The following is a 13982-nucleotide window of genomic DNA, read 5'->3' as shown; positions in this document are numbered from 1 at the left end:
TTACTGCACATCATAAGAGAACAGCCATGACCGTCTGTGAATTAGTAGTTTAGTGTTATGATGTCTGTTTTAACTTCTTCAGTAGTTCCTTGGATCCTTGTTGCTCTCTCCAGCGTCTCTCTTTACCTGAAGGCATTCCACCTTCACCATCTATAACCATAAACAGGAAAACTCCTACTACGCAACCCGCCCCCACACACGCTTGGTAACGACGCACAGTAACACAAACATTGGTGTAGTGTTATTAGGTATATTTTTATATCTGTCATTCTAATAAAAACAATGTGCTATGTTATACGGCCATTTGAAGTGAAAAATGTTGCAGGATTTTGTGTTTACTTATTTATGGGAAATATGTGGCAGTAAAGGTAACTATTAAAGCCTGGTATTATAGGTAAAAGTGGCTAAGTTGTCTGACAGTAAGGTGTTCCTGGGATAGTTTTTAGATGTTATATTTGGTAATAATTTCTTCCTTTTGTTTTACATGTAAAAAAAAAACTGGGAATGAAATCTAATTATATCCAAGGCATCCAACACTGCTGAACACCAGTCTGGGGGAGTCCAATATCATCCCTATCCTAATCCTCCTGCCTGTCGTATTAATATCATGTTCCTCTTTAACTTTTGTGTAATTGAATGTGTCGTACTTGTTGTAGTTAATTAAATGGTGTAACTGTTATGTTTTTAATACAGAATTCGTACACAAAACGTCAGGGCTTCCAACTGTCCCGGGCTGTACAATGTTTACTGAGGTGAGGTTTTGTTCCGTTGTTGGTACATTAGAGAATGTCCATTTGGCATTAGTAGGAGAGTTTTCAGTGGTAGTACTCTCTCTCTCTCTCTCTCTCTCTCTCTCTCTCTCTCTCTCTCTCTCTCTCTCTCTCTCTCTCTCTCCACCCACGAAGAAAATTATGGTTCTGTTGTGGCACCTCCAAGTTATCTTAAATTGAGATCGCTTACAGCTTCCTGGTAAAGATTTCCCTATTATTCCCGGCAGTCCGCAGACAACTGGAACTATTAAATTTAAAATAGGTAAAAATTTACCTTGTGAGATGTATGAACTAACCTAGAATACTCGCTTACAGATCTTAGTTGTTGAAGTGCGATATTATTTTGTAACATCCCTATTAATTTATGCTATTTTATTTCTCTGTATACTAAGGAAATCATTTTAAATTTACCATTAAAGTGACTTAAGGAATATATCAATTATTATGACTGAATTACATTGTTTTTCGATAATAGATGAAACTATTATTAACAAAAGGTAATAAAGTTGTATTGTGTGGAACCCTGATTGATGGACAGTATTTGATATTAATTTTTTAGCGTAATGTTTTTTTTTTTTTTTGGTATGTCTTTATTCTTGACTTTATATTCATGATGGTATTAGTTGTTTATAGGTGTGTGTGTGTGTGTGTGTGTGTGTGTGTGTGTGTGTGTGTGTCAACTAAGATGTGTGTACAGTTTTCACGTTGATACATCGACCACCACCTGTACCGTTAACATCTTGCTAAATAAATAAAATAAAATATATAATTAATACAGTTATTAAATGTCTATTTCACTCTAGTACGAAATATAAATAAAATCTAGTTCTTCCTCGTGCCGTCAGCCTCCCTCCGCACCACAATCAGCTCGTGTGTGGTGTTTGAGGGTAAAATATTTACATAATGTCCGCCAGACTTCAATTGCGTGTTGATCCTGTCAGTTGAGCCGCCAGGACACGTAAAGACAAGTTCCAGACATGTTGTTTACGCGACACGACTTAAGTTGAGAAGTTATTTGGTGAAATATGACCTAATTATTATGTTGTGTATGTGTTGGCGGAAATGCTTTGATGTTTAAGTGTGGCATGTGTTTAGTGAAGGACTTATTGAGCAGCGCAACAAAGCATACTACACCAATAACCGCCTGTACAAAAGTCTACGTAACCAGGTCATCAGGGAAATCAAGTCGGCCAAGAAGACTTATTATCCCAGGAAAGTGAACGGCCTCAAGGAAGTCGGCATCGGTCAGTGGTACTCCAAGGTAAAAGATCTCTGTGGTCTCAACCGTCAGGCTCCCACACTTCCTTTCATCTCACATTTACCTAGTGAGGAGGCAGCTGAGATAATTAATAACTATTTTGCTACCATATGTCATACCTTACCCAGTCTTGACTTCACTCTCCTCCCAGCTTACTTACCTTCCCCCTCCCCCCGTCCCAGTGTCCAACCATATGAAATCGCCAACAAACTCCTGAAATTTAAATCCAAACACTCCACGACCCCAATTGACCACCCAATCAAAATGTACAAGGAGTTTGCAGTCGAACTTGCCACCCCCCTCTGTTCTATTATTAATGCATCCCTCAGACAAAGCAAATGCCCTAATGAATGGAAAACCGCATTTGTCACCCTCATCCCCAAGGTCACCACCCCACAGTCCCCTAACGACCTCAGGCCAGTTGCCATTACCCCCATACCCAGTCTACTTTGTGAGGACTTTGTATTTGAGTGGGCATTTGCCAGAATCTATCAGTCAATTGATCCACAGCAATTTGGCAATATGAGGACCTCTTCTACATCACACTGCTTCGTGAGCTTTCTGGATTTTCTGCACAAAAACCTGCAGAAACGTAAGACATCACTGGCCGTTGCCCTTGTTGATTTCAGGAAGGCCTTTGACCTTGTTGATCACTGCATTGTTATCAACAAGGCCATTTTGCACTAGGGCTGCCCACCAACCTGGTCTCATGGCTCACTGATTTCTTGACAGGGATTCCGCCAGGCAGTGAGGTATCAGAGCTCGGTCTCCACATTCCAACACCTCACCTGCGGTGTTCCCCAGGGGACCAGGATGGGACCACTGTGCTTCCTCATCCTGATCAATGACGCTCCATCGGACACTCGACACAGGTGGAAGTACGTAGATGACTGCACTCTGGGGGTTTCAGTGGACAACACCGCACCAGACTACAAGGCACCCTGGACAGGCTACAGGCATGGACTACGGAGAACAAGGTCACTATCAACCACACCAAAACCGTAGTAATGCACATCAACACCGCCACCACTGCAGAGCAAGCCCCAGCAGTCACAGTGGGTGCCCATCCTCTCCAGCTGGTGCAGTCGGCCAAACTCCTGGGTGTAACTATAGACAACAAACTGGACTGGAAGGCCCACTTAAATAACACAGCCAAGGCAGCCTCGTACCGTCTCTACATGCTACGACGACTTAGGTCACTTAGGACACCCACGCCAGAGCTGAGGACCATCTACAACGCCTTTATTCTCCCTAAACTAACATATGCGTCACCAGCCTGGTCGTCTTCTCTCAACTCCACCCAACAACGTCAGCTGGAGAAGGTACAGAAAAGGGCCTGCAGAATCATGCTCGGTGCAGAATACTCCGGCTACATCAACGCTCTCTCCACCCTGGAAATGCCATCCCTCAGTGACCTCCACGACCCAGCACTGGAAAGGTTTGGCAGTGGACTACTGCACCACCCTCGTCATCGCCACCTCCTGCCACCGGCAGCCCCCCACCCACCTCGCCCAGTCCGCCACTACAACAAAATTCAGCCCATAAGAGCCCGCACCGATAGATATAAGAATAGCAACATCCCATCTGTTGTTAAAATAATAAACAACTCCTGATTTATGTACTGTACAGCCCTGTAAATGTATTGAATGTATATCATTATGTCTAAATCACATGTAAGTTTGTATATTTTCAGCCACCGGCTGCAACTCTATTAATAAACCTTTTATTATTATTATTATTATTATTATTATTATTATTATTATTATTATTATTAGGGCCCGGATAGTTATGCATTTGCATATTTCATATGCAAATGCATATTTTACGTGATTTCTATGATAAGTGCATATTACCTAGATAACTGCATATAAATGCATATTTTGGTAAAATATTCATCTGGCAGTATCTCTTTGTTGCCACTGAATGAGCACACGTGGTACTGGGAGGTGAGGTGAGGTGTGGTTAGGTGAAGTGAGGTGAGGTCACGTCGCTTTAATCTGTCGTTTCCACACCTGGTCATGACTCATTGGTATTTCTGGGTTAACCCCACCCCCACGAATTTTGCGTGCATCTCATCAACAATTACTAGACTTGAAGAAAGGGGACTACTGCTGTCCTTGGCAATTTCGTTGGTTAATGGTGTTCTTGATGAACTGAAAAGTTTGCAGTCTGATGCTTACTATGGTAAACTGAGTAACGTGTTGTACAAAAACAAGGGATTTGAAAAGCTGAAAAAAGTCAGTCAGATAATGTCTGGTGATGCTATTATTGACGAGACGGTACAGCCACTCACTATGTCAGACCTCCTATGTATGAAACATGCACCAATCGTCTCGTGTGATGTAGAAAGGGTGTTCTCAGAATATAAAGCTATGCTGACAGACAACAGGCGGGGTTTTAACTTTGAGAACTTACGCCACCATGTCATCATCAAATGCAACCACAATCTGTAATGTCTGAAAATATGTCAGTCTATAATGTAAATACATGTTCATATATATTTTTTGAAGCACTTTCACATATATATGTTAAATACATTACGTATATTGCTTAATAAACATTAACATTAGTTTATATTAACTATTTTGTTTCCGTATAACCTGTAATAATAATAATAATTTATTATTATTATTACACACACACACGCAGAGCTGCATAACACCACGCCAATGTCAGGGCTAAGACCATTTCCTCTCCAACCACAGTTAAAAGTATCGGACCCTTGTTAACATATTTGTTCACTACATGTTTCCTCCTCTTGTTTTATGACCCACTCCCCAATATTTCCTTATACAATTTACACAATTTCTGTTCATTGTGTATTTCGCCTTAGCTGAAATTTTCTGTCAATATACTGTTTATTATTATCCTATTTATTATTATCACACATTTTCTCCTTTCTTCTTTCTTTATTCTTTATTCACCATCATCATCCTCAACTTCTTCCTCCTCTCCCCTCCCATATATTATCCAACACTACGTTTCGCCTCCTTGTTTATATACACCTAATAATTCTCAATCTCTCTATTCTCAGGTAACAACGGCAGTGAGGTGAATGCTGACGTAACCGAGTGAAGCTGTGACTCGCTGCAGGTAGGTGACGTGTGTGTGTGTGTGTGTGTGTGTGTGTGTGTGTGTGTGTGTGTGTGTGTGTGTGTGTGTGTGTGTGTGTGTGTCCTCGTTATTGGGCTCAATATACATAAACTATTTTGTGGGTCTTGTCCTATCATTTTGTTTTAATAATAATAACAGAATATTAGTCATATTTGATGTTTATTTTTATTATATTCATAGACAAATCTCCTGTCGTAGTGGTTGTATAGCACTCTTGGGACGATGATAACCGTTAACCCCAAACACACACACACACACACACACACACACACACACACACACACACACAAGAGACAGAGAGAGTTTTTCCTGGCTGTCAGAGACTATCTTTATGGCGCCTAAATTGATTCATTAAGACAGCTAATTTGCTGGTAGATATAAGTGGACGGTGTCTGGGAGTGAACAGTGTCTGGGAGTGGACAGTGTCAGGGAGTGGACAGTGTCAGGGAGTGGACGGTGTCTGGGAGTGGACAGTGTCAGGGAGTGGACAGTGTCAGGGCTCCTCAACACAACACTGACCTATCTCCTAGTTAATGACTTTAGTTGACTGTAGTAAACTGGTATGATAACCAAACCAGTTACCACCTGTTCATTATAAAGTGTTCATCTCAGTATTGAACCCCGTCGCCAAAAGTTCAGTTTTCAGCTTAATATAGTTTTGACTTTTTTCTTGTTGATAAAAATTTCTGAGAAGTTTTAAATGGTGAATAATCTTTGTATAAATGAGGTTAGGTTAGGTTAAGTTAGGTTCAGGTAAGTTATATTAGGATAGGTTAGGTTAGGTTCAGTTAGGTTAGGTTAGGTTCTGAAACTTAATTAAAACGAAAGATCCTGCGAATATTTGTGTTACAGATAAATCTTCTTAGCTAGGTCGGATAAATCTTGTAGTCTATGTCGGATAAATTTTCTTTGCTAGGTCAGATAAATCTTCTAGGCTATGTCGGATAAATCTTCCTGGCTAGGTCGGAGAAAACGAGCCTAAACCATTTGAAGGGTGGGGATTTTATTCATCTTAGTTTCCTCCTTAATTAACCTGACTAACTGGTGTGAAATAAAGTTAATTTAATACACTGCTGTTACTCCTCTAAGTTATTCATGTATCGTTTGTGTGATTTCTCATCTCCAGGTAAAACAATTATGATAGCTTTCAGTAACAGAAAGAGCTGTGTTACAGTGAAACCTCCATTGATGAACTCTAGGGTCAGTGTTTGCTCACTTACTTGGCATATCAGAAAGATGTTTTTACCAGCACTAGATCCTCTGAACAAACATTACGGACGATATCATTCACCAACAACACACCCACGATATTTTTCACCCACGATATCATTCACCCACGATATGATAAACCCACGATATCGTCCACCCACGATATCCTTCACCCACTATATCAGGGGTTCTCAACCAGGGGGGAATTCCCCCAGGGGGGGAATTCAGGTTTTCAGGGGGAGGGGGAAACTGATTCGGGAGCAAGAGATATGTTCGATGAAAAATCAATCACAGAATTTTGGCCCTTGATGTGCGATTCCTATCCAAAAGTGGCAGAAAGAACTATCCGTGCATTGCTTCCGTTTGTGTCGACATATCTTTGTGAGTCAGGCTTTTCAACTCTGTTGCAAATTAAAACGAAGCAACGTAGTAGATTAGAGGTAGAAAATGACCTGCGTTGTGCCCTTTCAAGCACTCCTCCGCGTATCCCAGAATTGGCGAAGAAAAAACAATCACAGGTTTCTCATTGACTGTAATCTTCATCTGAATAAAATTAATTACAAATTTACAATATCCTGGTATTCTATTGAACTTTTTGTTTATTGCATTATGCTTCAGTTTGGTCTGTTAAGTAATTCATTATAAATATATAAAAAACTATTTTACTTTTATTCAAGTTTTATAAATCCATCAACATTTTCAATTGGCATTTAATTTGTAAAACTCCACTATAAAAATAATCCATGTAAAATTGTAAATGTATATGTACTAATATGGAAAAAATAAAGGATTTTCAGTATTATATGCATATTATTTGGAATGCACTTTTTGAGGCAGACAATCTTGGAAAGGAGGGGGGAATGACATTCTGACATATGGTGAAAGGGGTGCATGGGGCAAACAAGGTTGAGAACCACTGCACTATATCATTCACCCACGATGTCATTCACTCATGACTCACTTCGCAAAATTCTGGTGAGCCGCCAAGCTAAGTCGGGACTCCACCAGCTGAGCACCGACTAACACTCATTCACCAGATCTCATGAATGAACTGGGGGTCAGGTGTAAACGTCGGCGTACAGCGATATACTACCTAATTTACAACGTCTTAAGGGGCTGAATATGATGATAATTGTCCCGTTAACTTGTGTCGTAATTCACGTCATCCTTCAAGTAAGTGAGAGTTGGAAGTTCCGGGAGACTCGGCATCAAAGGGTATGCTTAAGGCTTGTATGTCACCCTTGGCATGAACGTCACCTGAGCCTTGGAGGAGGAGCTTGACACTTATGGGAAGTTAATTGATGGTTGAGGGTGAGGTGGAGGGTTGGTAGAGGGTAAGTGGAAGAAGGCGTGGGGTGGGAGGTGGAAGAAGGCGTGGGTGGGAGGTGGAAGAAGGCGTGGTGTGGGAGGAGGAAGAAGGCGTGGGGAGGGAGGCGGAAGAAGGCGTGGTGTGGGAGGAGGAAGAAGGCGTGGGGTGGGAGACGGAAGATCAACATACTGAAGTATATTACTGTTGGTACATTTTATTGGGAAAATTATATAGTTGTGAATAAATCTTTAACATAAAATATATTTTGCTTACACTTCAGTGTTTACAGGGTAGGTAGGAACACTGGTGCCTAGAGTAGGAACACTGGTGCCTGGAGACGAGTAGGAACACCATTGCCTGGAGAAGAGAAACACGGTGCCTGGAGAAGAGTAGGAACACTGGTGCCTGGAGAAGAGTAGGAACACTGGTGCCTGGAGACGAGTAGGAACACCATTGCCTGGAGAAGAAAAGCAACACTAGAGCCTGGAGTAGAGGATGTGTTCGCCTAACGTGCTAGAGATGAGCGATACATTTGATGTCATTACCCAACACAACGCCACATACTGTACATACACTGCCCTTGCCAATAAGTCGATCTCTTCCATACATTGTGCACTGTAATGTTGCAGACACTTGATAAATTCAAAGAATCATGTATGTCTTGAGCTCCCCGAGTGCATGTTCATATAACTGGCCTATCAACTACTGCTGGGCTGCAAACTTGAACCGCTGAGAGAGAATGAAGATAGTGGTGAGCGTGAGGCTAGGCTGGGCGGGACAGTGGGAGGCGACAATATAACTCTCACAGTCGTTCACTTCACCTGGTGACGCCCACAACACGGCGGTGTGCGGGGCCCTCACTGTGTTTATTACTGCCCCACCACTGTGTCTTCAATTACCTCTCTTGCCTTGTCTAGACAGTTTTTTGCACCCAAACAGTTGAAGAATAATTGGTGTGATTCAGGACTTTTCCGCGACAAAGGGGGATGCCTATCTAAAGAAGGTAGCTCGATATCCTCATGCAAATTACCCTTCAAGTGGATAATAAAAGACATTCGATTTAAGGGGATGGAACTATCTTAATGGAGGGTCATCTGATTCACAAATTTGTATCCTGGATTGATATCACACTCGGGATCTTGTTTACCATTCAACAGGTCCCCCGCGAGCAACGTTCATTCAGCCTGTGTGTGTGGGGGGGGGGAGGTTGTGTCTCAGCAACACTGGCGACGGTGGTGGTGGTGGTGGTGTTGGTGGTGGTGGTGGTGGTGTTGGTGGTGTTGGTTAGATGGACTATTTGATTTTAAGAATCTAATGATTATACATAGGATGACATTCACAAACATACCCCCTCAGGCCCCTCACTCACACATAAAATAGAACAGATTTAAACTAATAACCTAGAGTTTACCTCAGCGTTGAGTAAACCTGTGAGCGTCTCTCCTTTTAAACTTACTAAAGGTAAAACCCACGCCACTGGACCACTCCGTGTTGAAGGTTCACTGCTCCCACAACATTCCTTGTATTGTAAAGATACAGCACCTGAAAAATTTTGTATGCAATACACTCAAGTCTGGGGGAGGTGTTTTGTGTGTTGTCACTTTACAACCCACGGGAGTTTGGTGTGGTCTGAGCTCACTACACAAGCTGAATTCTTCTTGCTGTTATCATAAAATACTTATAAGGACAATATTCATGTTCTGTCATCTTATTGTATATCACTAGGAAGATCGCCACGTATTATAGGCTGGGGGGGGGGGGTTATAACCTTGTGTTTTCATATCCTGGAAGAGCGTCATGTGATGTAGAGCCCTTTAAGCGGAGAGCTTCTGTGGTCCACAATACTGGAGGAGGTCCAACTGTCGTAAACTCTCAACACTGGAGGAGCATCACTTCAGTAAAGTCAAGTCAGTGGAGGAAATGATTAATTTACTGTAGTCATAATATTGGAGGAGTTTTGGCTGCAGTTAACTCATAGCAATGGCGCCGCATGTGTTGTATATTTTTGTTAACAATCTCTCGATTTTACCAAATCTAGAGAAAGTTAGCGTCATGTTTCAGAGAATATTGGAACTACTATCTCGCAATGTTACCAGAAGTGGGGGAAGTTTGCATGATACGTCAGCTAAGACTGGTGGACTAACAATGCACTAGTTTCCAGTCTCTCAACCATAATGTTTTATTCATTTAGTCTCGCGGGCCGCCTTAACCTGATGTTATCTGCTACTGTTGCTCCCGCTGCTGCCAAGACTGACTCCGGGAACTCATCTTTCAACTGTTGCACGTTAGAGTGTTCTGACCCTCACACAAATACTGGACACGACTTCGGATAATTCACTTTGTTTAAGTGTTGGCTCATGTCAAAGTCGAACACTCAACATTACTTGAGTTGCTGAATATCAACTTCTACTTTCACATACTTGTAAAATTCGCTGTGTATTTCTATCATTGTAGAAATGGGTATTATAACGTGTAAGAATTCCACTAAAAGAATAGTATTGATATAACCTGAAGTAGCAACACAGTGTGTGTGTGTGTGATGCTGTGTTGGCCGTGGTGGTGATAGTGCGTTGGTGAGGGTATGTTGGTGATGGTGTATTGGTGGTGGTATGTTGGTGATGGTGTATTGGTGGTGGTGTGTTGGTGATTGTGTGCTGGTGGTGGAGTATTGATGGTGGTTTGGTGGTGATGGTGTGGTGGTGTTTTGGTGGTGGTGATATGTTGGTGATGGTGTATTGGTGTTGGATTAGTTGTAGTGTGTTAGTGATGGTGCACTGGCGGTGGTGCGTTGTTCATGGTGCATTAATGATTGTCTGATCGTGATGGAGAGTTGAAGTGGTGTGTTGGTGATGGTGTGGTGGTGTTGGTGATGGTGTGATGGTGATGTGTGGGTGGTGGTCTGGTGGTGATGGTGTGTTGAAGCTGGGAAATCGAAGAGTTGTGTGGTGATGGAGGTAGAGTATGGTGGTGGAGGTAAAGTATGGTGGTGATGGTGGTGGAGGTAGAGTATGGTGTTGATGGTGGTGGAGGTAGAGTATGGTGGATGATGGTGGTGGGGAGGGCCGCCACGTGCCACACACAACCCACAGCTGCGACTAACGCGTCATTATGCCCACCAGTACAGGAGACACAGCGATGCCAGGCTTCTCTTACGGAACATTACTACCAGCTGTGCTATCAGTTTGTCTGGCTCACTCCCTATCTCTCTCTCTCTCTTTTGTCTCTATCTCTTACCACGTTTATTATCAGTCTCTAAACTTCTTCCAAGGGTTTTATGTCTCTTCGATCCTTCACGAAATGTCTCTCTCTCTCTCTCTCTCTCTCTCTCTCTCTCTCTCTCTCTCTCTCTCTCTCTCTCTCACACAATGTTTATACCCCGTCTCTCCTTCAACAAAACCGTAAAAACAAAGCGATATTACAGACGACTTAAGTGACTAAAAACAAGTTACGTCGCCCAAATGACTAATTTTCTCTGCATTTCATCGCCCAATTCTCCGCTTTATTGACCAGACTGACGGTTCTTTACCCGAGATGAGACACAACGTAGAAAGTTTTACGTCACCAGAGGTTTTTCTGTATGCTGAAGACAATGTTTTGGGTGTGTTTGGTGGGTGGGTGTTGTGTGTTTGGCGGGGCTACACAACACCCGCGCCAGATACTCATATAACACTGCTATATACTGCAGTCTTATTTACACAGATTTCTCAACGGAAACTAATATCGTATTTTTTTCGTCATCCTATTGCCGTGATTGGGTAGAGGGAAGATTACGTCACTCGCAGTGATTGGTTATGTGTCAGATGTGATTGACTGAGAGGTAGATGATGTCACTTGAAGCTGAGAACGTCACGAATTTCCACTGACGTCACTAGTGGTTGTTGACCCCGGCAGTCACTCAGCCTCTCTGACAACATCAACAAAATGGACCCTTGAGTTTAAGTCGGTGAAGTAACGCTGAGATTAATGCCGCCTTTGTCTCAATTATCTAAAGTGCTGTAAACTTTGGGTGAGGATATTGTTATGACAGTCTATCTGATCACTGTAGAATCGAAAACTATACTTTGTTAAAGTACATAATAATAATAATAATAATAATAATAATAATAATAATAATAATAATAATAATAATAATAATAATAATAATAATAATAATAATAATAATAATAATAATAATAATAATAATAATAATAATAAAAATAACTGACCTGTGTATCTCACGTTGTATAACTTAACAGATTTTTAACTTAATATAAAACTCCATCAAAATAATACATCAGTGTATTATAACTTATATACTGTACAGTGACAGGTGTCTCCATCCACGAGGTGTATGTTACTGTACAGCAGATCTGGACCTACGCCTCACTATATACAGTTTCCATTTCCAGTACAGCATAGCCAGAGGCTGGAACTAAATCTCTCGATAGATACATTTCTGTTCCATTACTGAGCAAACCAGACCCTGATATACTGTATATACTCTGTGGCCTTGTTGCTCAAACCTGGTATATACATTTTGCATTCTTTCGAGTATACTCATGAAACCAGTGCCTGATATATGTGTGTGTGCGCGCGCGCTCTGGTCGTCGGGATCTGGGAACGTTTCTCACACCCATACATAGTTGAACCCGAGTCTTGTGTCTCCTCTTAGGGCGTCCATTAAGAGGTTTTAGCAACAAGTATCCCAGGGTGGCCGCCACCAACCCTGCCTCGATGACAACAAACACAGTCTTCAACCCTCCCATACTATGTCCTTTCTCTGGAGATGTTACAATTTTATGTTATTTTTTATATATTTTTAATTTATTCGTTTTGACTAATACTTATATTATTTCTCTTTTTTTCTATCGTGTGTTTTATCTTTTGTTTTGTTTCTCTTCGTGTTATTACTCTACTCAGGAAATATACGATTTTGTTATGTCTAATGGTTAATTTAGTTTGTTTACGTAGGCTTAAAAAATAGACATATCATATCCTTAAACTACTGACATTTAAATTAATTCTAATAATAATAATAATAATTTAACCAAATATAAGTATTAGGTACAGTAGAATAGCTTTGATGGCTTCAGTAATGTAATAAATGCCTTAATACTGTATATACCAGGGTCACTCAATTACTATAATAAGGTCCAGTTACACAAATTTTCTAGATGGCCAAGGTCCGGATGAGACTTCATATAATATGAGACAATAACAAACAAATGAAGATTACACATTTCAGTTTATAATCTCAAAATCTGTTGACTGGATATGAATTAAAGAAATGAACAAGAGCCCATGGATCAAAAGAAGCCATACAGGTAACCATCCATCCATCCATCTTACTGAAGAGGCAACCTGGGGGCGGGGGTGGGGGGTTAACAAAAGGAAAAACTAATTAAATGTAGCAATAAAACGCTACAGGTAATGTATGTATTTTTGTGGTCAAAAGTTATCATACATTCCACTCGTGTTGAAGAAGGAGGAACGATGAATGAAAAGAAATAAACTAAATCTCTGTAGCACACACAAAATATTACAATTATAAAAAGTACAGGCTGGTTCAAAAGTAATTATTCATTCCTCTTTGTTCAGTAAAAAGGGGAGATGATTAGTTTTGACCCTAAGTGTACATGTAATTGTGACTGTGGGTCTTTAATTGGGTGATTAATCATCATTAGTGTGAAAGGTGACACTTCGTGCTTCTTGCCAATTACCTGAACTTTTGTACAAATACAAATTATCTGATAGCTAGTCTAAGACAGTGGTTCCCAACCATGGGGCCATGGCCCCCAAGGGAGCCACGGCAAGAATTTAGGGGAGCCACGGCGAGCTGTTATAAATTGTACGTTTCCATATAATGTTGGGAATCTGAATTAAACAAAACTTGTATTACTTATTTTGACTTGGCAGGAAAGAATTTTCATTCTTTTTTTGTCATTTTGTTTAATCATAACAACAATACAATTTTAATATTTACATACTCTGGTGCTATTGTTTTTTTTTTTTACGGATTATTTAAGATTTCACAGGTCCAGTCCCTGTCTGTGTGACAGGCACTGGACCGAGCTGCTGAACTGACTTGTTCAGTTCGTGTCCGTGTGTCATCCCTTTGCAAGTGGTGATAGGACCGAATGATCTCAGTCTGGCCTGGGATACCATTACGAAAACAGTGGAGTGTATTGCCTCTGAACCATATATTGTGTTTGAGCTTGACTCAAGCATAATATACTCCATAAATGTGTTACTTATTTTGTTTCATAATTCATGTGGTCCCTGCTTTACGTGGGTGAAATATTTGTGCACTTCCTTTATTAATTATTTCCTTATTTATTGGTGC

At 41.0% G+C, this 13982-nt stretch overlaps 1 protein-coding gene across 3 annotated transcripts in view; it reads left to right on the top strand.

Annotated features, from left to right (window-relative positions):
• Window positions 1–5053: 5053 nt before the first annotated feature.
• LOC121871021 (leucine-rich repeat-containing G-protein coupled receptor 5-like) overlaps window positions 5054–13982 on the top strand; it is a 130389-nt gene continuing 121460 nt past the window's right edge. For all 3 annotated transcript variants that reach the window (XM_042373077.1, XM_042373076.1, XM_042373075.1), the window contains exon 1: window positions 5054–5121. The gene's annotated coding sequence lies outside the window, so the exon portion shown is untranslated. The remainder of the gene's footprint in view (window positions 5122–13982) is intronic.

The sequence above is a fragment of the Homarus americanus genome, unplaced genomic scaffold (assembly GCF_018991925.1).
Source record: "Homarus americanus isolate GMGI-L3 unplaced genomic scaffold, GMGI_Hamer_2.0 scaffold52512, whole genome shotgun sequence".
In the NCBI taxonomy this organism is placed as follows: domain Eukaryota; kingdom Metazoa; phylum Arthropoda; class Malacostraca; order Decapoda; family Nephropidae; genus Homarus; species Homarus americanus.
The sequence above is the reverse complement of the archived record's forward strand: the minus strand, read 5'-3'. Positions and strand labels throughout refer to the sequence as shown.